The 25864-nt window shown below is 47.1% G+C and overlaps 1 protein-coding gene across 7 annotated transcripts in view; it reads right to left on the bottom strand.

Moving 5' to 3' along the window:
- Positions 1-2821, bottom strand: part of CCSER2 (coiled-coil serine rich protein 2) — a 410112-nt gene extending 407291 nt beyond the window's left edge. For all 7 annotated transcript variants that reach the window (XM_068258342.1, XM_068258338.1, XM_068258341.1 and 4 more), the window contains exon 1: positions 2681-2821. The gene's annotated coding sequence lies outside the window, so the exon portion shown is untranslated. The remainder of the gene's footprint in view (positions 1-2680) is intronic.
- Positions 2822-25864: the final 23043 nt, after the last annotated feature.

Here is a 25864-nt window from a genome sequence, read left to right as displayed (position 1 = left end):
GCATAGAAAAACGCATAGAAGAAACGCATGAAAACGCATACCACTGCGTCTCCATTGAATTTCTTTAAGTGCGTTTTCAGGAGTTTTTGAAAATCATGAAACGAAACCAGCGTTTTTCAAAGCGCATGCATCAAAAATGCATATGTATTTCTGATATGCATTTTTTCCTGCAGCCCATAGACTTGCATTAGCAACAAAAACATAGCGTTTTTCGCAATGCTAGCATTTCTGCTATGTGTGCACCTAGCCTAAAGAGGCAGACCTGACCAGTGGCCTCTGCTGGGAACCATATAGCATGTGTGCAAGGCGTCAGGCCCAGTGTTCTCCCCAGGCTCTTTTAGCCGGGTGCTCCACCCGGCTAGATTTGGTGACCACCCAGCTGTCATCGGCTCACCTCCTCACCTCCTCCTATGCTGTAAGCAGAGTTGCCCTGCATTTTCATCTCAACCCACCCGGCTGCTTTTTCATGCCACCCGGCTACTATTTCATGCCACCCGGCTGGAAAAAAGTTCTGGGGAGAACACTGAGGCCTAATATACACAGATGTTTGTTGTTGGTTTTTTTTTTGTAAATGCCTGGAAAAGCATGTACAGCAGTTCCATTTCTGGGAAACTGGCCGATTTCAGGCCACGTGTGCGCTAGGGCCCCTTCCCCACTTGCACGCAACACCTGTGGCCACAGAAACATTGGTTGGTTGCCCTGTGATTCTCTCTGATACAGTGCAGATCCCATCCATTATGAATGGAATCACTCCGGTTTGCGCAAAATTGAGTTACTACACTGGAGCACAACATCAGACGGTGGTCTATGCCATTCTAATGTCCTAGCTAGCTCTCCGATTGGCCCAAATGCTGCCTGTCACAGCAGAGGCTCTGATTGGCCGCTATGGTGGTGCGGGCGGGTGCACGCGCTGCTGTGACAGGCAGCATTTGGGCCTATCAGAGAGCTAGTTAGGCTACTACCCAACTCCCCATGAGTGCCTGTGAATGGAGCATAGCAGCGCTACGGGGAGATTTAATAGCTGATAATCAATTCTAAACTGTGCAGTGATTCTCCGCCATTTTGTCCGCGGCCCCTGGGGGATCCCCTGACAGGTACTGATGTACCCCCAGGAGTCCGCCGTCCCCAGGTTGAGAACTACTGCAGTAGAGTGATCACCAATCACAGCTGCATTGGGAATGTGGGAAAAATTGCAGCATCAGAAAATCGCGGGTGCTTTGAGATTTCCCACAAAGTGCTCGTTGTGAGTCAGTGGTCTAAAGGTGCGTACACACATGCGACTATAGACGTTTGAAACGATCGTTCCCCGATCCTTTCAAACGACGATCGTTTGAAAAAAAGCAGCCAACGACCATTAAGTCTAACAACGGACGAGCTTCAAAACGAATGATCTAGCTTGGCGGATTTTTCCCAACGACGATCGTTTGCAAAGTAGTACATCGTTGGAAACGATCGTTCGTACTAGGCTTGACATGCGCATTTCACTATTTCTCCATAAAACTTTTCATTTTTATGCGCAGGCGCAATAGTTACTTTTACGTGATGTAACGTTCCTTCTAACGATCAGATCGTTACACACTTTTTAAAACTAACTTTACTTAGGTCGTTCTTTCATCAATTAAAAGTTCGTTCAGCGTTGACAACGAACGATCGTTGTCGCATGGGTGTACGTAGCTTAAGGGCTAGTTCACAGTGCTCAGTTGCATTGCATAATAGTTCTGCATATCAACGTACTGCCCATACAATTATATGGGTCTGTTCACAGTACTGCTTTGTAATGGATCGCATTATTCTAACTCTCTGCATGCAGGCTTTGTATTAAAGTCTATGTCCAGTCTCCATTGCAGTTTACGCACATTATAATGCGTGCGTTATGCAACTGACCACTCTGAATTCAGCCTAAGGCCTCTTTTACACAGGAGACTGAACTGCTCGTTTCTCAGGCAGTTCAGCCCCATGCAAATGTTTCACGTTTGACATGCGGTCCGAGGACAACAGCCATGCTCAGAGGCAACACCATGTGGGGGTGTATGGGTGGGGGGTGCATGGGTGGCACTGGCAAGTGCACAGCCAGTGAACGCGAGCAGCTGACAGTGATTTTACGACCTTCAGCTCTCTGTAGAAAATAGGCCTGAAGGTGGGCATACACTTAACAATTTTTCCTGTCAATTCCCAGCAGATTCAATTAATCGAAACTACTAGAATAGAAATCGATTACCCAAAGTGCGACCCAATCATTTTCAGCAAAAATCTATTGAATCAGTCAGAAAATACCTATAATTTGGCGGCAAATTGACAGCCCATAGCGATGCACTGCATCCAACGGTGCAACGCTGCAATTCAATAAATCTGTGATCTATTAAAAAATCTATCCCTGGCTTGATTTGACCCCTTTCTGATCAGATTTTTTCTGAGAGGGATCAATCTTTTGGCCACATCTGATGCCCATTTATAGTGTAATGGAATGTATGAAGTAAGGTTTTGTCATGTTAGCAGAGCAGCAGCTGTAGGGTAGAGCAGTGCTGAGACTACATGCAGGAGACTGATAAGACCAGCAAAAGCCGCTCCCTCAATCACAGCCCCCCAGATATACACATGGACATCCAGCCAGAGGTGAGCAACCTTATCATTAGCATTGGCTCCTCCCCCTCCCCTCCAGCTGACGCATCCCATCACCTACCTCTGCTAGAGGCTCCGTGCCCGGCTGGCTCGCTTCCTGTGCGCCCCTCACATCCTTCCCCCATCACAAGACATGGCAGACAGAGTGGGCACAGCGCACTAAATGGGCCGCCATTGTACGTCGTGCCCGACACGGTTATAGTGTTGTCCGGATCATGAACGATTCGGATCTTTGATCCGAATCTATTTTATGAGTCGATCATCCGAATCATCAAAATGAACGATTCGGATCGCAAAAGGGGCGGGGCCAGGAGCGACACGCCCCCCTCTCAGCGGGCAGCGGGGTCCTGGAAGCAGGGATCGCTCTGTTAGAAGGGAGCCAGCCTTGCAGGGAGACAGGTAGATGATAGAGAGGGGACATGGGTGCCACTGCCAGATATGTGTAGAGCACACATACTGGCTATAATGTGCTGCCCATTACAGGCTGGCTGTTCCGTAGTGCTGCACAGTGATCACATTGGAAGCTTTTGGCTCAGCACAGCTCAGTAACTTTGCAGACAGTGTGATTGAAAGGCAATATAATCCTCCTGCACTCGGCACTAAACAGCTGCACTTATCTTCTGGGAATGCTTTCTTTCACTGTGCGACCTTTTCTTTCAAAGTGTACAGATGAACATATAGGTGAAATATATGTAAAGCATATGACTTCAGCATGTGGGTATTACGTGCAAACATTTCTGCTCTCTGCTCGTCCCTCCTCCCATCTCTGTCCACTCCCTGCCCTCTGTCCATCTTCTCCCCTTCTCTGTGTGTCCACCCCCCTCTCCTTCTCCTGTCCACAGACCTGTCCTGCTGTTCATTTCACCCCCGAATGCTTCCGGTAGTAAAATGATCCGAGATTCGGATCAAAGATCCGGATCTCTTCAATGATCCGATTCGAATCATCCGGATCATTGAAAAGATCCGAACTTCCCATCTCTACACGGTTATAGTCCCTGTGCCTGCGCCCTGCCTCTACACTCCAGGCACCGGTGAAGCTCTCATACACTACAGGGTGCGCGTGCTCGTTCCTGACACGAGAGCAGCAGGTGCGCATGCGTACCCAGTCTAGCTTCTGTTAGTGAGGGAGAGCACGTGATTGAGGCGTCACTGCTAGAGCTGCTGTTGGGTGCTGAGCTCCTCGATAGGGTGGATCACCAAGCTCAGCTCAGTCATCATGCCTTGCTATGCTATATGGACGCATCCTGTGCGTCATGTTTTTTACATGCTCATTTTACTGTTACACTAAAATGGGGTCAGTTGAAAGGAGGACACTGATGAATGATGTCTCGTGAATGTCTCGTCTAGCTATGTGTGCAGTAAAAGTGATAATTCCCAGCAGTAGCTGGATCTTGTGTGTTTAAATAGCGCTGACATCTTCCAGAGGGAATAGCCATGTTACCAGGGGAGGACTGGGACCTTTTGGCCTGGGGGGACAACACAAACTAGAGGCCCGTTTCACAGCATCCCCAGCCCAAAGCCATATCTTTCTTGTGTGCAAATCTTCAAATTGTGATGACTAACAGCCCCAGCCACAGACACACACACACACAGACACTGACACACACAGACACATACACAGTAGTGTTGGGCGAACAGTGTTCGCCACTGTTCGGGTTCGCCCGGATTTTGGGCTGTTCGAGTTTGGTTTGGGCTCCGCCGGACACCTCGTGGTGTTCGACCATGCGTTCGGGCATGCGGTCGAACGTATGTTCGGCCTGACAGCGCATGGCCGAACGTTCCCCAAACGTTCGGCTCGCGCTGTGATTGGCCGAGCGGGTCACGTGGTTCGGGCTCCAACACGCGGCTCGCACTGCGATTGACCGAGCGGGTCACGTGGTTCGGGTAAATAAATACCCGAACCGCGTCATTTCTCCGCCACTTGAAGTTGGGTTTAGCTTTGGGTAGGCAGGCAGGTTAGACTCTCTCACCAGCTAGGCTAGCCAGGGCCCCCCCAGCCTCCTAGTCATACTACTGTAGTGCCAGTCAGCGTGCTTGTACTGCTGGGATCAGTAGTACTTCCGCCACCAGTATATAGCATTGTCTATTTGCCACTGTACTGCCAGTCAGCGTGTACTTCTGGGATCAGTAGTACTTCCGCCACCAGTATATAGCATTGTCTATTGCCACTGTACTGCCAGTCAGCGTGTACTGCTGGGATCAGTAGTACTTCCGTCCGTCACCAGTGTATAGCATACTATATAGCATTGTCTTATTGCCACTGTACTGCCACAGTCAGCGTGTACTGCTGGGATCAGTAGTACTTCCGTCCGTCACCAGTATATAGCATACTATATAGCATTGTCTTATTGCCGTAATATCCCATTTCTATTTATTAATCACTGCATGGCGACAAAACTCATTGCTTTGCTTTGAAAATAATACAAGATTGTTGTTACCTGTGCCAAAAAAAACTGACATTTTCCGCATTTAAAAGACAATTTCCCTTTGAAACTTAAAAATCGTTTTTCTCAAAAACTATAAGGTCCTTTCGGAAAAAAATAGTTTCCTCTTATATCCACCTCCCCTGTCCACATACCCTGAAAATGTGGTCTATGTTACATGTAACACACACACACACACACACACACTCACACACTCACACACACACAGTACCTGATGCCTAACCCCATTTCTCCGCACAATCTACCTGTCTGTGTCTGATGCCTAACCTTAAAGGAGTTATCAGGCTTTTTTTCTTTTATGAAAATAAGTGCTACTTACCCAGGGCTCGTCCAGCCCCAAGCTCCCAGCATGTCCCTCGCCGCAGCTCTGCAGTCAGCTGTTTGTTGCCGCTGCCTCCCAGCCCCCGGCGATGACTTCAGGCCGACTGCGCCTGTGCGAGCGGCGCTGTCAGTCAATGCCACATGGACCAGAGCGTACTGTGCAGACGCAGAACTACTGCGCCTGCGCAGTACACTCCGGTCCACGTGGCGGTGATTGACAGTGCTGCTTGCACAGGCGCAGTACAGGCCGACATCCAGGTCGGACTGGTGCCATCGCCGGGGACTGGGAGGCAGCGGCAGCGAATGGCTGATTGCAGAGCTGCGGCGAGGGACATGCTGGGAGCGTGGGGCTGGAGGAAGCCCCGGGTAAGTAGCACTTATTTCATTAAAAATGCCTGATAACTCCTTTAAAAAACTCCCCCCCCCATACACACACACACACACACACACACACAAACCTACCTACCTGGTGATGCCTAACCCCACTCCTGCCCACCCACCATACAAACTACTTGTCTGACACCTACCCCCCCCTCCAACTACCTGTTTGACAGTGCCTAACTGCCTGCCTCCCCCCTCCCCTGCCGCCAATCACACCACAAGAAGAAAAAACGTTCCCCCTCAGGCCAGGGTCAGAATGGGGATGATTATCACACAAAAAAAACCTCAGAGGGCACTGGCCTGGGCAGAGAATTGAATTTGACAGCAGTAGCAGGCAGGCAGCAAAGTGTGAGTAACTCAGTGACAAGAAGGGAGAAGAAGTACAGAAACAAAATGTATAAAAACCACCTTCTCCTCTGGCGACCTGGACCCGACCTCCTCTATCCTCCTGTCTCCTCAGTCCTACACCTCCTCCTCCTCCACAGCAGCAAGCAGCTATAGGTGGCATCTCCGACTACCAGCCCCCCCGAGTGTCCGACTCCTCCAGCCAGGACAGCCAGCCACTCGTAGCCGCAGCTCCAGGGCCCCAGCCCCCCCAGCACAGAAAGCTGAAGAGTGATACAGCTCACTCCGACGACACCTCAGGCACAGCAGCACAGGGGAGGACTGTGTCCGACTCCTCCAGCCAGGCCAGCCACACGTAGCTGCAGCTCCAGGCCCCCAGCCCCCCAGCCCAGAAAGCTGAAGAGTGAGACAGCTCACTCCGATGACACCGCAGGCACAGCAGCACGTTGCGGGCGGCAATGGCTCCAGACGGGGGGCGGAGTCAAGCAGGATCAACCCACCGGGCCGGAGAGGACCTAAGCTATTTGTGTCCTTGTGCCACTCACATACACCGCAGGCGCAGCCACGCACAAGGGCACACCACGGCCGGCCGCCTCAGCCCCTTCTCTGATTGGATACTTCAACTTGCTGGGAAATATCGTGCGAGGTTGCGATCCCCACTGCGAACCTGTCACCTGTGGTGTGTCTGCGGCCGCTGCGTATAGCAGCGGCTGGCCCTAATTACTTAAGATTTGGGCGGCCCGGGGGGCGATTGCCCCCCGTCCCCCTGGGCCAGTCCTCCCCTGCATGTTACTAACTGTCCTTCAGAAGGACTCTCTAATCCCTTTCTTGGTTAGGTTCACACTAAACAGCACCTGTGCTGTGTACATGGGCGTAGCAATCACCCCTGCGACCCCTGCCCTTGCAGGGGGGCCCTGGAGGCTGTGGGGGGCCCCTGCTCCTCCCTAACCGCAAGTGCAGGCAATTAGCAAAAAAAAAAAAAAAACTACCATTTGCTCACAAAAACCATCCCTGCTTCCTCCGCCTGCCATGCAGAACAGCGAATAGCGGGAGTGTCTGTAATTTTTCGTGCTTCTAGACTCTGCTTCACAGCAGAACACTCTCTGCTGCCATTCACTGGCTCCCAATCATGTGACTCTCATGGGGTTCGGGGGACCAAGGGACCCATGTTATCATTTTTTCAGTGGGGCCCTATTAAGTCTAGTTACGCCCCGACTGTGTATGAGCCACTGTGACTGTTTTAATGTTCTCGTGTCAATTGGTGACATACCTTTAACATGTCCGATTCCCATCTAGTGTATGGAAAAGTTGTGCAGGATGGGACTTTCTGTTGTGATTTGATAATGGTACCGCACAGTTGGGATTATCAGAAGGGAATAGGTTTACTAAAGTTGCACAAGCGGAGGAGGTAGCCGAGGCGTGCCAATGGCCAAAGGGTGAGGATCCTGGTAAACAATGTTAGATTTAGCATTATCTGACGTTACGTGCACCGTCACCATCACGGACTTGTCTCCACAGATTCCATAGTCAGCACAGGGACCATTAATCTGTCTGTTGTGGTCCATTACAGAAAACTGTAAAATTTGCATTTTAGTATGAAATGTTAAGGTGCCCATTAATGGTACAATTCGTTTCACCAAATGCGATCTTTTGATGTGATTTTTACAATCGAATTGTATAGAAAATTTGCCGTTTATGAAGGCAATTGACAAGAAATGCTTTCTAATATGTTTAGCGCATATCAGTAAGTAGAGTCTCTATAACATCAGTTCATACACAAAACATCACTTATTTTATCTTCTCATCGCCAATAACATAAGGTGACACCAACACCCTTTTGTGAGCAGACTCACCGGATGTGTTTGACCACTATTAGACTGGTCAAACAAAGCGTGTCTCCGGGAGCCTCAGGTCCCAGTTTCCTCTCCAGGGGCCGCTAGGCGACCATGCAGCACTTCCTTACACCACAAGATCTTGTATCGCAGTGTACCTCAAATAAATGCCTCTCATAGCGTGATTCAGTAAAACATGTTAAAAGCTTTATTTTAAAGTTCCACTCACGTGGTCTTTGTGCATATTTTCCGCATAGAGTTTTATCACGGGCTCTCCCCTGTTGCCTTTGCTGGGCTGACCACGGTATTTCCTTCTGATGCCTCTTCTCATCCGCACATGTCTCTGCCCTCCGTCCACCGCCGTGCTATTGCATAAAACCCAATGCTCACAGTCTCCGCCCGATCGATTTCGTCACTGTCTTGTGACTCTTCAGGGGCACCTGATTGGGGGATATTTCTCTATTAATAAACTCTTGTTTCTCGGCGGGATTGCAGCCCTTTAGGTTATAATGCTAAACATGATTACATTAAAAAAAACATGGAAAAAATTAGACTTCAGAGTCTCTTTAAAGGAGTTATCAGGGGTTATTGAAGAAATGGAGTGCTACTTACCGGGGGTTTCCTCCAGCTCCAAGCTCCCAGGACGTCCCTTGCCGCAGCTCTGTCTTCAGCCATTCGCCACAAGTCCGTCCCGGTCCCCGGCGATGACGTCAGAGCGACCTCCAGGTCGCTCTGTACTGCGCCTGCACGAGCGGCACTGTCAATCATCGCCACGTGGGCCGGAGCGGACTGCGCAGGTGCAGTACTACCGGGACGGACCTGCGGCGAACGGTTGAAGACAGAGCTGCGGCGAGGGATGTCCTGGGAGCTTGGAGCTGGAGGAAGCCCCCGGTAAGTAGCACTCATTTTCTTCAATAACCCCTGATAACTCCTTTAAGGATTACTTTAATGCATGTTGAACTATTATTAATATGATGGATTTAACCACTTCAGCCTACAGGCCATTTTAGTGGATCCGAGATAAACTTTTACTCATTGCATATTTGTGTTCCTTTCATATAGTTTATAGGGCATTCCTTAAGCCAAATACTTTTTTTGTTTTGTTTTAATACTCTAATTCCCTATAAACTAAACAAGCCTTGCCCACAGCTTCTTCAGAGTTCCTTGGCACTTTTAGACTCATGTAGCATGGGCTTATGGGAGCTCAGTCTGACTAGAGCTTGTTGAATATGTTTCCCTTGTCCACTCTCCTCCTGCTTACAAGTACACACAAGCTGGGCAAGTGCGATTAAGCTTTGCGCATGCCCAGTAGAATGATGTTGCTCGTGCACAACTTATTTTTTTTCATACCCAAGTACTTTGTTCTTAAGGGCATGTGCCCTTACTCTTGCACACTAAGTACTGATGTGCTTATACACAACCATGATTGCAGCAAGGAAGATAAGTGAGAATAGAGAATAAGAAAAGTCCTGTGGAGGAACACTGGGCCCCAAAAAGGATATGGGAAGCCTCTGGACTTGATGCAAGAAAATAAATTGCAGATTTGATACTTACCTAAGCAGAGGAAAGGCTCTGGTTAACATAGAGCCTTACCATTCCTCTATCCAGCCTGTCGTCCCAGCAGCATCATCCAGTGTAGCTTTTCGACCTGCTAGGTCAAAGAGCTCTTTTGGAGCTACTTATGCCTCAAATAATTCCAACAGCACATGTGCGAGTCTGGTCAATGCATGCGCAGTAGGGATGCACACGTCCTCAAAACTACTCAAGGACGAAGTACTTTCCGAAGAGCTATGTGACTGAATAGCTACATTGGAGGACAATGCTAGAATGACAAGGAATGGGACGGCAGTACATTTGATAAGTCTTACAACAGAAATGGTACCAGTCACCAATTAATGCACATGATACTGCATCCTGTTTAGATGTTGGGGAATAAAGCTCCTGGTCATGGAGTGACAAGTAATTGTTTCTGCAGTCTCGCGATATGGGTGCATGCGAGTGGTTACACAATAATGACCATCACAACGGATCAGATCTTTAAGATCCCCAATGACTAGTTTGACCTCCCATCGGGGAACACTCGTCTGGTGACATCACTGTGATCCATCTTCCTGCTTTTTCAGGTGAGTATTTAGCATACCAGAGAAAAGCATCTTTTCAAAGATGTCTTCTGTTCTGTCTTTAGCCTTGAAACTGTGACGTTTTACTCAACCTTTCTCCTATTCTTTAGTGTTCTGCTGCCATTTAGGCACAGACAAAGGACACACTCATGTTGAGAGTTCATGCAGAAATGAGAGGAACAATTAGATTACCCCATTCTCTCTAGTGCAGGACTACAGAAGAATGCAACCTTTTGATACATGGTGCCTACGGGCCCTGATGGCCTGTGAACTTAATTTTTTTAAGTTGCTGAAGGGACAGATAGCAGAGACCCTGGCAGCTCTGTTTAATCATGTTATAAAAACAAAAACTTTTTACCCACAGCTAATGATGCCCGCATTAAACTGATCCCCAAACCTGGGAAAGATACTCTTTATAATTAAATGGAAATGGACAATGCTGTACATGAGATATGCTGTAATCCGTGGTCTGTTTAATGGATACTTTATTTTATTATTTTTTTCTTCTTCTTTTTTCCTTTTAAACTCAGTACACAATTCCAGGTTAGTGAGTACTCAACTAGTGGCATAACAGCAGTGCACCTGCTGTACTCGTAAGTTGAATTGTTTGGTCATCATGGTTTGTGAAAAAGAGAGGGAAAAAAAACAAGCGCCAAAAAAAAAGGATTCATCTTTTACAGAGCAAGAAGTTTTAAATCAGGATGATACCATTTATTGGCTAACTAAAAATACTCATAATTATTTCACTTTTGGACAGGACCTCTATTTACAGCAGATGGGCGTGGCAATGAGTTCGCGATTCGCACCACAGTATGCAAATCTATTCATGGCCAAAATCGAAGAGGAATACCTCAATGCATGTGGCATAAAATCCATGGCCTACTTCCGCTTCATTGATGATATTTTAATCATCTGGTCCGCAAGTGAGGATGATCTTCTCCAGTTCCACAGGAACTTCAATGCCTTCCATCCTACAATCAAATTGAAGCTTACCTACTCTCACACAGAGATTAACTTTCTGGACACCACCATAAACATCAGGGGTAACAACATACAAACCTCTGTGTATCGCAAACCTACAGACCGTCCCACATACCTAAGATATGACAGTTTTTATCCCAAGCACTTTAAAGAGAATCTGTATTGTTAAAATCACACAAAAGTAAACATACCAGTGCGTTAGGGGACATCTCCTATTCCCCACTGTCACAATTTCGCCGCTCCTCGCCGCATTAAAAGTGGTTAAAAACAGTTTTAAAAAGTTTGTTTATAAACAAACAAAATGGCCACCAAAACAGGAAGTAGGTTGATGTCCAGTATGTCCACACATAGAAAATACATCCATACACAAGCAGGCTGTATACAGCCTTCCTTTTGAATCTCAAGAGATCATTTGTGTGTTTCTTTCCCCCTGCATCTCTCATGCACTGAAGTTTAAGGCTGCTCTTTTCTTCCTGCAAACAGCTTTGCCCTTGTCTGTAATTCCTCACTATGTGAAAGCCCAGCCAGCTCAGAGGACGATTTATCCAGCTTGTAAAAGATAAGAGAGAAGAGAGACGCTGCTCTAATCTAAATAACACACAGGTAGTGTGCATAGAGGGGCCTGGAAGGCGAAGTTCATAGCAGAACCACAACACTGAAGAACTTGGCAGCCTCCCAGACACAGGCTGACAAGTCTGACAAGAGATAGATAAGTTGATTTATTACAGAGACTGTGATAGTACAAAGTGCTGCAGTAAGCCAGAACACATTAGAATAGCTTTTGGAACTTGTAGGATGATAAAAAACAGGATGCAATTTTTGTTACGGAGTCTTTTTAAGAACTCTATAATTTACAGCCAAGCTATAAGGTACAACTGGATTTGTTCTGACAGGATGGACAGAGACAAGAACCTGGATCGCCTTAAGAACACTTTCATTAAACAAGGTACAGTCCTCCTATGGCTGAGGCCCAAATCAGGAAAGCCAGCATCATCCCCTGGACTGAACTCCTGAAATATAAGCAAAACCAGAAAGAGGAACGTGTCCCTTTGGTTGTCACCTACAACCCACACCTGGAAATCTTAAGGAGGATTGCTAAGGAACTTCATCCCATTTTACACAAGGATCACAGACTGAGAAAGATATTCCCTAAACCTCCCCTCTTGTCATATCGGCAACCACACAATCTAAAATAGATGATTGTCAGGAGTTCTTTGAATAGGCCTCAACAAAACGGAACATCACCCTGCCGACAAAAAATATGTGGGACCTGCAGACACATTTACTCCACTGACAGGGTAACGATACCAGGTTCACAACAGGAGTACAGAGTACAAGGTACATTTTCCTGTGGTTCCACCAATCGGGTATATCTGATCATGTGTGCTAAATGCCCCAATGTTCTGTACGTGGGAGAAACTGGACAAACTGCGCAAACGTATGAATGGACACGGGCACACTAATAATGATACCAAATCTGGTTTCCCAGTCGCTACACACTTTCGATCCAACGGACACAGCATGGATGATCTTCGTGTCACTGCCCTGAAGGGTGGCTTCAAAACGTCAAATGATCGATTAATAGCAGAAACAAAATTTATAAATTGGTTCAAAGCTGTGCAGAACAGTTTGAATAAGGACAACAATTTTTTATATTGGTATGAGACTGATGATATTTAAACTTTCTCAGCCACTCTAGCTGAACTTGTGAACTAAGAATTTACGATACCTCTGGGTCAATCCTAATCCCAGGTCTGTGAGCATGGCGTAAACAAGGATCCTTATCTTAGCTAATAACCTCTAACCCCATTCAGATGGTCTGTTTGAATTAAGGCATCTTAATGACATGTATTTATGCTTACAAAAATATCTGTTTTCCCTTTTGATGTTGCATGTATATAAGCTGTCTGTACCACCAGTCTGCAAACAAACAGGATATAAGCCCGACGAAGGCTGCAAGGCCGAAAGCTTGCTGTGAGAGATCGCGGAAAAGCCGCCGCGACTGCTACTGAGCAGGCGGCTGATTCTGCGTCCAGTGCGGCGGTTTGCACACGGAAGCTTGTGTCTGGCGGCAGAGCGGGACGTGGAAAAGCCGCCGCATGCAACAACGGTCAGGCGGTTGATTCCGCGTCCAGCGCAGCGGTGTGCATGCAGCAGCGTGCAGCTGGTGTGGTTGAGCCTGTTAGTTCACACAGGTTTAGAGCTACGCACGCGCGAGCCAGAAGTCAGGACCTTTATGCCAGCAGGAGATGTGTCAGCTGATCAGGATGGTCAGCTGATTCCTGCTGGACTCCTGATTGGCTGAGTGGTTCGGAGGGGGGCGGCAGAGTCCTGCAACTATATATATAGCTTGCTTGTCAGTTGCTGGTTGTCTGCCGTTGCGATCACTACGTGGAAGCACTCAGACCTTTAGTCAGATCCTACAGTGTGTTAGAACCAGGTGGACCTGGGAATTCACACTTAGCCAGTTTACTAGTACTGTTAATTTGTGTATTTATTCAGACTAGTTCCAGGGTGCTGAGACCAAGGACCTTGCACTCAGACTAGGCATTGTTTGATATCTGTTATGACTTATTGCTTTTCTGACTACTCCTCTGTCTTCTGATTCGGTACCTCGCATATCTGATATACCGTTGCCAGACCCTGCTTGCCTTGGATACCAAATCAGCCTTCTGTCTTTGTACTTTATCTGTCAGTGTGTTACTGACCAGGCGTGCCCGACCTCGAGAGCTATCTCTCCCCTTAAGAGATAGTCTCCAGACCAGATAGTGACATCCACCTTCGGGTGTCACTCACTCCCTGGTCCTTCCTACCTCCAGCCTGACTCCTCTCCTTGGAGAGCCTCAGGCTGCTGAAAGGTTCCTGTGCCTTCCCGAACAGTATTCCAGCACTGCTGGTGCATTGCTCAAAGTATTACTGTTACACCAAACACTCACATACCTATAGGTGTCCAGAGGTTAGCAATATATCTGTATTATCGGTGATGCTGCAGATCATCAATAATCAGGTATATATCTGCATTTTTGGTGATACTGCAGATTACCAATAATCAGATTCTCTCTGCGTGCTGACAACAATCGTTACAGAACGGCAGACCGAACCCAAATGGACGCACTCCGCAGCCGTCTCGATGCACTCACCACTACGGTGGAAAATCACACCCGATTGCTGGACAGTCACCAGACTCAAATCAACGCTTTGTCTGGGACTGTACAAGTTTATCAGACGGCTGTGGATACCGTGCGATCTCCTCCTAGCACAGACATACGTATGTCTGTACCTGAAAGGTTTTCTGGCCACAGATCTGACTTTCGAAACTTTAAAAACCGAGTGTTGTCATACTTTGAGTTGAGACCTAGTACTTTAGGAACTGTAGCTCAGAGAATTACGTTTATCAAGACACTATTGTCAGGAGATTCCCAGACTTGGGCATATAGTCTTCAGCCAGGTGATGGCGCGTTAGTGTCAGTTGAGGCGTTCTTTGAAGCTATGGCCATAATTTACGATGATTCGGATATTTCCTCGACCGCAGAGCTGAAGCTCAAGACATTGCGGCAGGGCAGAGATCCGGTCGAAAATTACGCAGCTGAGTTCAGAAAATGGGCAGTTTCAGCTAGATGGGACTCATTTGCATTATTAGACTGTTTTTTATCAGGGCTGTCAGACGCGGTCTCAGAGTTGATGTTGAGCCATCCTGAGCCCAAATCCCTCGATGAGGCCATTTCATTGGCCATCAGAATCGATCGTCGTGTACGATACCAAAGACAGACCCGGGGTAGGAACAATATGCGATACTTGACCTTTGCAGCGTCTCCTTCTGTTCCACCTCCACCGGAACCAATGCAAAGTGGTCGGTCAAGATTGTCGCGGGTGGAGCGGAGACGCAGAGAAACAGAGCAGCTCTGTCTGTACTGTGCAGAGGGGGGTCATAAAGTGCAGAATTGTCCCAAGAAGTCGGGAAACGCTGGCGCCTAGGTGTAGTCGGAGGTAATACCCTAGGCGCGCAGGCATTACCTGTAGATGATAAACGTTTCCTTCTCCCTTGCACTATATCCTGGCAGGATAAGACTGAGACTACTGAGGCCTTCATAGATTCTGGCTCAGCAGCTAATTTTATGGATTATGAATTTGCTAAGAAATTGGGGATTCCGATTTCCCCACTAAAACAACAGATTCGGGTCACTGCGGTGGACGATTCCCCTCTGCAGAGTAATCACCCTCTTTCCCAGACCCCAGACTTTGGGGTCACAATAGGGGTGTTGCATAAAGAAAGCTTATCGTTTTTTGTGTTACGAATGGCAACCTCCACGATCATTCTTGGCATGCCATGGTTACAAATACACTTGCCTCAGATCAATTGGGCTACGGGTCAGCTAACGAGCTGGTCTGCCCATTGCTATCATCATTGTCTAGCGAAAGTAAACTTTGGTAAAACCAAGATTCACATGGAGGGATTGCCAGATCAGTATTCAGAATTTGCAGACGTGTTCTGTCCCAAGTCTGCAGATAAACTTCCTCCACACCGTCCCTTTGATTGCCCCATTGATCTTAGGTTGGGTTGTATGCCCCCTAGAGGTCATCTCTATAATTTATCTGGGCCAGAGAAGTTGGCCATGCAGGAGTACATCCGAGAAAACTTAGCTAAAGGTTTTATTCGCCCTTCTCGATCCCCGGCAGGGGCAGGGTTATTTTTTGTGAAAAAGAAAGATGGAGGCCTACGGCCCTGCATTGATTATCGGGGTCTTAATAAAATTACAGTAAAAAATCACTATCCTTTGCCTTTAATAGACGATTTATTTACTCAAGTCACCAATGCTAAGATTTTCTCAAAACTGGATTTGAGGGGTGCTTACAACCTTGTGCGGATCAGGGACGGTGATGAATGGAAGACGGCCTTTAACACTCCCGACGGGCACTACGAGTACCTAGTGATGCCCTTCGGGTTGTGTAATGCCCCGGCCGTCTTTCAAGAGCTGATTAACGAAGTCTTTAGAGAGGTGTTAGGTAAATTTGTCTTAGTATACCTAGACGACATACTAATCTTTTTGTCCAACCTCTCAGAGCACAGAAATCATGTTAAGTTTGTGTTACGGAAGTTGAGACAAAACATGCTGTACGCTAAGCTGGAGAAATGCATTTTCGAAGTGACCTCTGTTGCCTTTCTGGGGTACATAATTTCAACCTCTGGCCTCTCTATGGACCCAGAAAAGGTTTCTGCTGTTTTGGAGTGGCCTCAACCTGTGGGATTGAAGGCTCTCCAGAGGTTCCTGGGGTTCGCTAACTACTATAGGAGGTTCATAAAGGGGTACTCCACGGTGATTTCTCCTCTCACCAGTCTCACAAAGAAAGGGGCAGATACTCACCACTGGTCCCCTGAGGCCCATGCTGCTTTCTCCACGCTAAAGAAATTGTTCTGTACTGCACCCATTTTGAGACATGTCGACACCGCCTTCCCCTTTATCGTGGAGGTAGATGCCTCAGAGGTAGGGGTAGGGGCTGTGCTGTCTCAGCGTTCCGGGTTGCAAGGAAAGTTACACCCCTGTGCCTATTTTTCACGTAGGTTTTCACCCGCAGAGAAGAACTACGATATAGGCAATAGGGAACTTCTAGCCATTAAGTTGGCCTTTGAGGAATGGTGACATTGGATAGAGGGTGCAGAACACACCATTACTGTCTATACTAACCACAAGAATTTGGAGTACATTGAGGGTGCTAAGAGACTTAGCCCCCGACAGGCCCGGTGGTCATTGTTTTTCTCAAGATTCAGATTTGTAATCACGTATACCCCTGGTAGTAAGAACATCAAAGCTGATGCTTTGTCCAGATGCTTTGAACCCGAGACAGCACAGCCCTCAGACCCAGAAACCATTCTTCCTCAGAAAGTGCTTCTAGCCGCCACTGAGACCTGGAGGGATTGGACAAAACCGTTGAGTCCGTTCCAAAAGGATGTACCTGAGGGAAAGCCTGAAGGGGTCATGTTTGTACCATTACCTTTTCGTTTACAAATACTGCAGTTGTTCCATTCCCACAAGAATGCTGGGCATCCTGGGGCCACCAGAACTCAGGACCTCATTACGAGATGTGCCTGGTGGCCGTCATTGGCAACTGACTGCAAGGAATATGTAAGAGAATGTGCAGTGTGTGCTAGGAGCAAACCCTCCCGTCAGGCACCTGTTGGGACATTGCAATCATTGCCAGTCCCGACTGAACCATGGACCCATCTGTCCATGGATTTTGTGGGCGAACTCCCCAGGTCTGAGGGCATGACGGTCATTTGGGTGGTATTCGATCGTTTTAGCAAGATGGCCCATTTTGTCCCCTTGAAAGGACTCCCCTCGGCTCAGGAATTGGCTGAGCTCTTCAACATATTTTCCGGCTGCATGGTATTCCGGAAAATATAGTGTCAGATCGGGGAGTCCAATTTGTTTCAAAATTTTGGAGGGCATTCTGCCATCAGTTAGACATGGAGCTATCTTTCTCATCAGGCTACCACCCACAGACCAATGGCCAGACCGAGAGAACCAATCAGTCTCTGGAACAGTTTCTGAGATGTTATGTGGCAGACGTTCAAACTGACTGGGTCAAATTCCTGCCATTTGCAGAATTTGCACACAACAACTTGAAGAGCGCCTCCTCAGGTTTTTCTCCATTCCAGGTGGTAATAGGAAGGTCACCTAAGTTCACCCCATTACCAGTGGCTGCCACCCCGTTTCCAGCCCTGGATGATTGGCAGAGGTCCTTGAAGCAGATTTGGGGAATGGTAGAACAAAATCTGAGGAGGGCTTTTCAGAGTCAGAAGAAACAAGCTGATAAGAAACGTTCCATAGAATGGGAATTCCTTCCAGGTGACTTGGTTTGGGTGTCCACACGACATTTGGCTCTGAAGCAACTGTCTCCCAAGTTAGGTCCCAGATTTGTGGGTCCGTTTCCTGTGATCAGGAAAATCAATGATGTCACTTATGCCATTGATCTCCCTACCAGCATGCGAGTTGTGAGATCGTTCCATGTGTCCTTGCTCAAGCCGGCAGTGCACATGGATTCCGCTCCCCCCCCCCCCCGTGGTGATTGATGACCAACCTGAATATGATATTGAGAAGATTCTAGACTCCCGGCTTGTGCAGAACTCCGTGCAGTATTTAGTGCATTGGAAAGGGTATGGCATTGAGGAGAGAACTTGGGTGCCAGAATGTCGCATGCACGCAGAGGAGTTGAAAAAGAGTTTCATAACTTACATCCTGAGAAGAGATGTCCAGAGTCCACTCCTCGGGGGGGGTACTGTGAGAGATCGCGGAAAAGCCGCGGCGAGTGCTACTGAGCAGGCGGCTGATTCCACGTCCAGTGCGGCGGTTTGCACGCAGCAGCGTGCAGCTGGTGTGGCTGAGCCTGTTCGTTCTCACAGGTTTAGAGCTACGCACGCGCGAGCCAGAAGTCAGGACCTTTATGCCAGCAGGAGATGTGTCAGCTGATCAGGATGATCGGCTGATTCCTGCTGGACTCCTGATTGGCTGAGTGGTTCAGGCGGGGCGGCAGAGTCCTGCAACTATATGTACAGCTTGCTTGTCAGTTGCTGGTTGTCTGCCGTTGCGATCACTGCGTGGAAGCACTCAGACCTTTAGTCAGATCCTACAGAGTGTTAGAACCAGGTGGACCTGGGAATACACAGTTTACTAGTACTGTTAATCTGTGTATTTATTCAGACTAGTTCCAGGGTGCTGAGACCAAGGACCTCGCACTCAGACTAGGCATTGTTTGATATCTGTTATGACTTATTGCTTTTCTGACTACTCCTCTGTCTTCTGATTCGGTATCTCGCATATCTGATATACCGTTGCCAGACCCTGCTTGCCTTGGATACCAAATCAGCCTTCTGTCTTTGTACTTTATCTGTCAGTGTGTTACCGACCAGGCGTGCCCGACCTCGAGAGCTATCTCTCCCCTTAAGAGATAGTCTCCAGACCAGATAGTGACATCCACCTTCGGGTGTCACTCACTCCCTGGTCCTTCCTACCTCCAGCCTGACTCCTCCCCTTGGAGAGCCTCAGGCTGCTGAAAGGTTCCTGTGCCTTCCCGAACAGTATTCCAGCACTGCTGGTGCATTGCTCAAAGTATTACTGTTACACCAAACACTCACATACCTGTAGGTGTCCAGAGGTTAGCAATATATCTGTATTATCGGTGATGCTGCAGATCATCAATAATCAGGTATATATCTGCATTTTTGGTGATACTGCAGATCACCAATAATCAGATTCTCTCTGCGTGCTGACACCAATCGTTACACTTGCTTATTTTTATTAATTTTTAGTTAGCCAATAAATGGTATCATCCTGATTTAAAACTTCCTGCTTTTACTGATGGCTAACACGGTACAATACCCTACTGCTATCTTTTACAGAAACAGACCAATAAAGCGGAAAAGCAGGGGCCCCCCAGGACCCACCCCCCACATATAAGTTGGGGCAGTATCCCGCTACCTCCACACAACCCGGGATCCATATACGCAAAACAAAACAAAAGGAACCTCCTCTTTATCCATTCCTACATACCCATCTTACACTTTTATTCAACCAGCAAGTCATTTTTTGACGGGAAATGACATAGGTGTCTCCCAAAAGATAATAAGACGATGTACAAGTGGCATTATTGTGGGGAAAAAAACATTTCTCAGCTTTTATTTACATTTGAGCAAAAAGTGTCCAGTCCAAAATTATTCATACCCTTCACAAACTGCATGATTCACAATCTTTTTCACCTGTTTTCTTCTATTTTAACCTTATCTATGTTCCTTTTTAACAACTTGAGGACCACAGTGCTAAACCCCCCAAAGGACCAGGCATTTTTTTTCTGTAATTGGCCACTGCAGCTTTAAGGCCAAGCTGCAGGGCCGCACAACACAGCAGACAAGTGATTCCCACCCGCCCCCCCCCCTTTTCCCCCCACCAACAGAGCTTTCTGTTGGTGGGGTCTGATTGCCCCCAAGGTGTTTGTTTTTTTAATCAATATTTATGTTCTTTTTTTATATAATTTTTTACTATTTTTTTTTTATTTATTTTTTTTAAACCCTCCTACCCCCCAGCCGGCCAATCCTGGAGATCGGCTGTCATAGGCTTCTGCCTATGAGAGACGATTGCACTCTTGTCCCCCAGGGGGACAGCCGTGTCACACGGCTGTTCCCAGTACAGCGCTGCTGCTGATCGCAGCGTTGTACATGTAAATAGCGATTGCCGCTCGGAGACTGAAGACGGAGCGGAGCTCTGCCCCCTGAGAAGGAGATGCGCATGCCCCCTGCACGCGATCTCCTTCAATAGCCGGCTACAGGACCTGAAACCCATTGGCATTAGGCGGTCCCGGGGCTGCCGCCGCGACCACGCCTGTTGACGTGGGGCGGTCTTAAAGTATTTAAAGCACCCTTAAATAGCAAAAATATAATTAATGTAAGAAAAGTAATATTGAAATGAAGATAATCAGGAACAACTTACTTTGAGTGATTATTTTTCTTGTACATGTGCTGAAAGGTTACTTTTATTAACTTGGTGATAAAGTTATCTAAATAAAAGATGAAAAATTACCTCCTACCCCCTTTCCCTGAAAATAAGACCTACCCTGAAAATAAGCCCTAGGTGGAATTTTTAGCTTGCTTAAAATATAAGGTCTATCTCAAAAATAAGCCCTAGCGGAATTTAAAGAGGAGGAAGAGGCAACCAGAAAGCAATGACACATTGGTGCAATCCAATTGGGCACCGGTTCTGTCATCCCAGAACACAGCCATGTTATCAGCTTTGTGCAGGGATGACAGGACAGGTGCCTGATAAGTACAGTAGCATACCTTCAAATCCAGAAAAAGCACAGTACGAAGGAACAAGAAATGTTCTCCTAAGAGATACTTCTTGATAGAAATATAAGACACCCCCTGAAAATAAGCCCTGGCACATCATTTAGAGCGAAAAATAATATAAGACTCTGTCTTATTTTTGAAGAAACACGGTAGGAGAAAACTCAGGAGAAAAAGTTTATTGCATATGGGCCATGGAGCCAGTTGTGAGGTAAGTACCTGTAAGGATTTCACAGCAAGATAGCTTTAGGACTGTTATATGCCGCCGCATGTTCTGGCAGCAAGGCGGCTGTTTCTGCGTCTGATGCGGCGGTTTGTTCGCGTCAGCAGGCGTCTGGTTTGTCTGGAGCTGGTGGTGCCCATGGGCAGAGTGGCGTGGGGGCCGCTGCATGTTCTGACGGCAAAGCGGCGGATTCCGCGTTCAGTGCGGTGGGTTCCCCGCAACAACATGCGTCTGGGTTAGCTGGACCTAGTAGTGCACACAGATGGAGAGCTGCACGCGCGCGCCGCTAGACAGGCTCTTTATACCAATAGGAGGAAGATCAGCTGATCGGGACGGTCAGCTGATTCCTGCTCGGCTATTGATTGGTTGATGGGAGCTGGGCGGCGCTGTGGGGTGCTTTACTATATATATCTCTTGCTGTTCAGTTGCTGGTTGTCTGGCGTTGCGAATGCTTATGTGTTAGCACTCAGACCTAGTCAGACCTTTCAGTGTGGTGGAACCAGGAGGACCTGGGAATCCACACTTAGCCAGTTACTGTATATCATCTGTGTTATTCTCTAGCATAGTTCCAGGGTGTTGAGATCACGGCCCTCACACCCCAGACTAGGAATACTGTATATCATCTGTGTTATTCTCTAGCATAGTTCCAGGGTGTTGAGATCACGGCCCTCACACCCCAGACTAGGAATACTGTATATTATCTGTGTTATTCTCTAGCATAGTTCCAGGGTGTTGAGATCACGGCCCTCACACCTCAGACTAGGCCTTGTTCTGATATCTGTTATGACCTGTAGCTTTCCTGACTATTCTTCTGATCTCTGATTTGGTACTTTGCATATCTGATACTCCGTTGCCGACCCGGCCTGTCTGACCTTCTGGCTGTCACCCTCCGCAGGGTGTCCAGCCTTTCCGCAGGGGTCCTCTGCTCTTCAGAGGGGACACTGCTCCTTATCAGTCAGGGACTCCCTTTTCAGGTGTCCTTGACTGCAGTAGAGTCTTCTCTACTTATTGGACCACCTGCTACCCCGGTGGTCCAAAGGTTACTGTTGCACCAAAACACTTACACTCCCAGGTGTCTAGAGGTTAGACATATTTGATTATTGGCGATTCTGCAGATCCCCAATAATCAGGTATATCTGTATTCTTGGGGATACTGCAGATCGCCAAGGATCAGATTCTCTCTCTGGTTGCTGACACCTATCGTTACACTATGCTATTATAACATGTCCGATGCAACGTACATGTCTGAACGGTTGCTCAGTGGGTGTTTCTGTTCCTTGGAGGATGACAGCATATGAGTGTTAACCGTCTAGACCATGGCACAGAATTCAAACTTAAAGCACCTGTGGTCAGAAAAAAATATAGGTAAATACTACCATTGTTGAGATAAGTATTTGGATGCTCCAGAGGCTTCCCTAATCCTCCATAACCCCTCCACTGCCGGCTTGGACCCCCTTGATCTTCACAGCCATGTTTCCTTCCATGAACAAGCACTGCACAGGTGCCAGTGGGTTTACACCTGTGCAGCAGCACAGATCTGTTGTGTGGGCCATACTTTGTATCTGCGCAGTGCAACCGTGCTTGCACACATAGGGGAACGTGGCTGTGGGCAATATTCAACATATTGTTGAATATTAACAGGATTCCAGCAAAGCCTCTGGAACTACCATACTATGGAGGGCAAATTGACATAGCATTATAAAGAAAGGTGTCCAAAAACATTTATGATTGGTTTTTGGACTTTGTCTTTGTATGGGCATAAAAGGAAGCCAATACGATTTATCAGCAGCTTTGTTTCAGGAATGTCCGTTGCTAGCAGCTTTGCCTGAGTCCACCACACTGGAGATGCCTATCAGGGCATATGGGGCCCTTCAGGAATAATTGTGAGCTTAGCTGATGGAGCTTAAAGACATCTGGATGTTGAACCGTCAATCTGTAGGTAAGTATTTATTTATTAAATATTATATATTTTAAATCTAAGTGCTTATGGCTATCAATAATGTCTGAGTAATTTTTATGTGCTCTGAAACTGTGAACCTACCATAAATAAAGTGATAAATAAGTGCTTTCTTTAACTAGTTTCACAGGTTTTGTGAATTCTCAACACAAAAATGCACATTAATATCCTTCAAATTTAAATTGTCAATGAAGCGCTTAAAATTGCCCAGGTCCCCTCTCCACACCACCAGTACATCATCTATGAACCACAATCACAGTTTTACCTGTGTCCCATTGGCCAAGAGGGAGGCAAGCGTACGCCGGAGCACACTCCAGCCTAGAGAGTCACACTCTTGTGCACATACTTTCATTTTAAGTGCATTAAAAACTGCACTTGACTCTCTAATAACAAACAGAGGCAAATACTGATATGCACATGCTCAACATTAGCCGCAGGCTGCTCTTTTGGTCTGCTTCATTGTCCACTCTCAGGTTTGAGAATGCTGTTTTTTTTTATAGCCGCCATGTACACCACATGGCCTATTTGTCCAACTATGTTTTGAAACAATACTGTTAACAAAAATATGCAACTTTACCTAAAAAGATCAATGTGGCTAGCTCCAGGCACCCTGCACAGCCTGTGCATAGAATCAGATTCTGGGTCACTTGCCTCTTGCCAGACTGCTTCTGAGCTGCTGTATCTGACCTTGTCAAGTACAGTAAACAGCTGCGGCCAATGTACAATAAATCTGTGGACACTGGAGATAAGCCATTGTGTCTGTTCCATGTCAAAGGAGTAATTTGCAAAAAGCTTTCTGTGAGTCATATACTTTGCTCAGGCAAATTATATATATATATATATATATCTCATACAGTATCTCACAAACGTCAGTACATTTTACTATATTTTATTATATATTTTTTATGGTTTCATGGGACAGCACTGAAGATATGATGCTTTGATACAATGTAAACAAGTCAATATACAGCTTGTATAACAGCGTCAGTTTGCTGCCTCATCAAAATAACACACAGCCAATGACTAATGTCAGATCGAGTACCCTTCTGAGTAAAGAATGCCAAAATTCTGCCCAAAGTGTCAATATTTAGTGTGCCTATTATTATTTTCCAGCACTGCCTTAACTCTTAGGCATGGAGTTCACTAGAGCTCCACAGATTGCTGCTGGAATATTTTTGCACTCCTCCATGACAAAGCTGGTGGATGGAAGAGGTCTTGCGGTCCTCCACCTTCCATTTGAGGATGCCCCACAAATGGAATACGACCCTGGGCCCAGTCTCCGTTCGCAGGGGACCATGCTTTGCTTCAGTATGTCACAGCACATGTTGGCATTAATAGTTCCCTCAATGCACTGTAACTCCAGTGCTGGCAGTACTCATGCATCTGCAAACTATAACACTCCCATCACCATGCTTGACTGTAGGCAAGACACTCTTGTCTTTGTACTGGGCTGGGCTGCCATCAGAAATTTCTGGGCCCTACTGGGAAAACCTACTGGACCCTCCTCACTCCCCTTCCCCCTATATTTAAGGTGAACCCCCTATATTTAAGGTGTTCACCAGTGATCAGCAAAGCACTGCGACACATGTAATCCTATGGGATTACACTCACTGTAGTGCTTGAGCAGCGCTTGTAGTTAACGAAAATCGCAAATGCTCTGCATGCAGCATTTTCTCAGCGATTGCAATTCTCATTCACTGAAATGAGAATGGCAAAGCACAAGCATGCCAAAACCACAAACAAATTGCAATGCAAAATTGGCGAACACCGCCACACTCACTGACAGTCTGTTTGTTCTGTGACAGAATTGCGGCTGGGGCCTATGTGCGTGGCATTGTTCGCAGGGCTCCATACTCTTTCAGGTCCCGTCGTGCAGTCCCACCTGTGATACCCTGAAGGCAGCCCTGTTTTCAGCAAGCTGTTAGCAGGCTTTCTTGTGCATCATCTTTAGAAGATGCTTCCTTCTGGGATGACAGCTATGCAGACCAATTTGATGCAGTGTGGGGTGTATGGTCTGAGCACTGACAGGCTTAACCCCCACCCCTTCAACCTCTGCAGCAATGCTGCCAGAACCCATACGTCTATTTGCAAAAGACAACCTCTGAATGTGATGCTGAGCACATGCACGCACACTTCTTGATCAATCATAGCGAGGCCGGTTTTGAGTGGAACTTGTACTGTTTAACTTCTGTATCAGATCAGTTTCATGGTGTTGGCAGTCTTCTTATAGTCTAGGCCAGTGTTCCCCAACCCTGTCCTCCAGTCCCATCAACACTGCATGTTTTGTATAAATCCACAGAGGTAGGTAGTTAGCTCTGCTGCAACACTAATTACCCCACCTGTGAATGTTTGTGGTTTTCCTGCAAAACATATACTGTTGGTGGGCCTTGAGGACAGGGTTGGGGAACTCTGGTCTAGGCCATCTTTGTGTAGATCAACAATTCGTTTTTTAAAAACCTCAGAAAGGACGCTGCCATGAGGGCCCATGTTGAACTTCTAGTGACAAGTTTGAGAGCAATAAGTAATGGAGAGCAAGACTACCGCAGTGAGATAGAGATAGAGAGAATCTGCAACTGGTGCAAGAATAACAACCTTGTCCTCAATGCTGCAAAGACTGTGGAGCTGACTGTTGATTTCAGGAGGAACCCCCCCCCCCCCCCCCACTCTCCCACCAGTCTACATAGGCGACTCCGAAGTCTCCAGATTACCATCAGTCCGGTTCCTTGGCACGACCCTATCCGCCGACCTAAGATGGGGGCAGAACACCACCAAAATTCAGATGAAGGCACAACAAAGGCTATTTTTCCTG

This window comes from Hyperolius riggenbachi, chromosome 10, assembly GCF_040937935.1.
Source record: "Hyperolius riggenbachi isolate aHypRig1 chromosome 10, aHypRig1.pri, whole genome shotgun sequence".
Taxonomy (NCBI): Eukaryota; Metazoa; Chordata; class Amphibia; order Anura; family Hyperoliidae; genus Hyperolius; species Hyperolius riggenbachi.
The sequence above is the reverse complement of the archived record's forward strand: the minus strand, read 5'-3'. Positions and strand labels throughout refer to the sequence as shown.